Below are 3195 nucleotides of genomic sequence, written 5' to 3' on the forward strand. Positions count from 1 at the left end.
GACTAACATTGCATGATTCCTGGAATTCTTATTAAAAATTTTGAATCTTTTTATTTTCTTCTCCATATAATTTTTGAAAAATCCAAAAAATTATAAAGTCATAAAAATCAAAAAAATATTTTATGTTTCTTATTGAGTCTAGTGTCTCATTTTAAGTTTGGTGTCAATTGCATGCATTCTTTGAATTCAAACATGTGTCTTCATTGATCTTCAAGTTGTTCTTGATGATTTCATTGCTCTGATCTTTAAATTCTCTTGTCCTGAGTGTTTTGTTGTTTCTCATATGCATTCTCAATTTGTTAGTGTCAGTAGTATACAAACTTCTAAGTTTTGTGTATTGCATGCATTGTTTATTTGATTTTAGTTGCATTTTCATTATTCCTCGTCATTAAAAATCCAAAAAAAAATTTTAATTTGTGTCTTTTCAAGTCAATAATACAGAGAATTGAAGATTCAGAACATACAGCAGAGGAATTACACAGAAAAAGCTGGGCGTTCAAAATGCCCAGTGAAGAAGGAAAACTGGCGTTTAAACGCCAGCCTGGCTGGGCCTTTAATGCCCAAAAGGGTAGCATTTTGGGTGTTAAACGCCATAATGGATACCATTCTGGGCATTTAACGCCAGGATGGCACAAGAGGGAAGATTTTGTTTTTTTAATTCAAATTTTTTTTCAAGTTTTCAAAATTTTTCAAAATCAAATCTTTTTCAAATCATATATTTTCAATCATATATTTTCAAAATCAATTTCTTTCTATTTTCAAAAATACTTGCTAACAATTAATGATTTGATTCAACATTTCAAGTGTGTTGCCTTTTCTGTTGAGAAAGGTTTAATATTTGAATCATATCTTTTCTTGTTAGCCAAGTCATTAATTTTAAAAATCAAATCTTTTTTTTAATTGTTTTTCAATCATATCTTTTCAATCATATCTCTTTAAAACCATAACTTTTCAATCATATCTTTTTAATCACATCTTTTTCAAAATAGTTTTCAATCATATCTCTTTGATTTCCAATTTCAAAATCTTTTTCAAAATCACTTTATTTCTTTCTCAAATCTTAGTATTCGAAAATCAATTACCATTTTTTTCAAAATTTCTTTTAATTAATTCACTTTAATTTTCGAAAATTTCTTCCCCTCTTCTCACATCCTTCTATTTATGGACTAACACTTCTCCTCAATGCACAATTCGAACTCTATCTTTCTAAGTTCAAATTCTTCTACCTCTTCCTTCTATTATTCTTTTCCTCTGACACCTCAAGGAATCTCTATACTATGACATAGAGGATTCCATATTTTCTTGTTCTCTTCTCTTTCATATGAGCAGGAGCAAAGACAAAAGCATTCTTGTTGAGGCTGACCCTAAACCTGAAAGGACCTTGAAGCAAAAGCTAAGAGAAGCTAAAGCACAACTCTCTGTAGAGGACCTAACAGAAATCTTCAAACAAGAAGAAGACATGGCAGCCGAAAACAACAACAATGCCAACAATGCAAGGAAGGTGCTGGGTGACTTTACTACACCTACTCCCGACTTCTATGGGAGAAGCATCTCTATCCCTGCCATTGGAGCAATCAACTTTGAGCTTAAGCCTCAATTAGTTTCTCTAATGCAACCGAATTGCAAGTTCCATAGACTTTCATTGGAAGATCCTCATCAGTTTTTAGCTGAGTTCTTGCAAATCTGTGATACTGTCAAGACTAATGGGGTTGACCCTGAGGTCTACAGACTTATGCTATTCCCTTTTGCTGTAAGAGACAGAGCTCGGATCTGGTTGGACTCACAACCTAAAGAAAGCCTGAACTCTTGGGAAAAGCTAGTCAATGCCTTCTTGGCAAAGTTCTTTCCACCTCAAAAATTGAGTAAGCTTAGAGTGGAAGTCCAAACCTTCAGACAAAAGGATGGTGAATCCCTCTATGAAGCTTGGGAAAGATACAAACAATTGATCAGAAAGTGTCCCTCTGACATGCTTTCTGAATGGAGCATCATAGGTATCTTCTATGATGGTCTGTCTGAACTGTCCAAGATGTCATTGGAAAGCTCTGCTGGAGGATCTCTTCATCTGAAGAAGACGTCTTCAGATGCTCAAGAACTCATTGAAATGGTTGCAAATAACCAATTCATGTACACTTCTGAAAGGAATCCTGTGAACAATGGGACAAATCAGAAGAAGGGAGTTCTTAAGATTGATATTCTGAATGCCATATTGGCTCAGAACAAAATATTGACTCAGCAAGTCAATATGATTTCTCAAAGTCTGTCAGGAATGCAAGCTGTACCAGGCAGTACTAAGGATGCTTCATCTGAAGAAGAAGCTTATGATCCTGAGAACCCTTCAATGGAAGAGGTGAATTACATGGGAGAACCCTATGAAAACACCTATAATCCTTCATGGAGAAATCACCTAAATCTCTCATAGAAGGATCAACAGAGACCTCAACAAGGTTTCAACAACAATAATGGTGGAAGAAACAGGTTTAGCAATGGCAAGCCTTTTCCATCATCTTCTCAGCAACAGACAGAGAATTCTAAGCAGAGCCACTCTGACTTAGCAACCATGGTCTCTGATCTAATCAAAACCACTCAAAGTTTCATGACTGAAACAAGGTCCTCCATTAGAACTTGGAGGCACAAGTGGGACAGCTGAGCAAGAAAGTTACTAAACTCCCTCCTAACACTCTTTTAAGCAATACAGAAGAGAATCCAAAAGGAGAGTGCAAGGCCATCAACATGGCCAAATTTGGAGAGGAGAAAGAGGCAGTGAGTGCCACTGAGGAAGACTTCAATGGACATCCACTGGGCTCTAATGAGTTCCCTAATGAGGAACCATGGGAATCTGAGGCTCACACTAAGACCATAGAGATTCCATTGGATTTACTTCTGCCATTCATGAGCTCTGATGAGTATTCTTCCTCTGAAGAGGATGAAGATGTCACTAAAGAGCAAGTTGCTAAATACCATGGAGCAATCATGAAGCTAAATGACAAGTTATTTGGTAATGAGACTTGGGAGGATGAACCCCCTTTTCTAACCAAAGAACTAGATAACTTGACTAGGCAGGAATTACCTCAAAAGAGACAGGACCCTGGGAAGTTCTCAATACCTTGTACAGTAGGCACCATGACCTTCAAGAAGGCTCTGTGTGACCTAGGGTCAAGCATAAACCTCATGCCTCTCTCTGTAATGGAGAAGCTA

The 3195-nt window shown here is 36.6% G+C and overlaps 1 non-coding gene across 1 annotated transcript; it reads right to left on the reverse strand.

The window, feature by feature from the left end:
* Window positions 1-1864: 1864 nt before the first annotated feature.
* On the reverse strand, window positions 1865-1972 carry LOC127746446 (small nucleolar RNA R71). The gene has a single exon (XR_008008065.1). It is a non-coding gene; the product is annotated as a small nucleolar RNA R71 (small nucleolar RNA).
* Window positions 1973-3195: the final 1223 nt, after the last annotated feature.

This window comes from Arachis duranensis, chromosome 3 (assembly GCF_000817695.3).
Source record: "Arachis duranensis cultivar V14167 chromosome 3, aradu.V14167.gnm2.J7QH, whole genome shotgun sequence".
Classification (NCBI taxonomy): Eukaryota; Viridiplantae; Streptophyta; class Magnoliopsida; order Fabales; family Fabaceae; genus Arachis; species Arachis duranensis.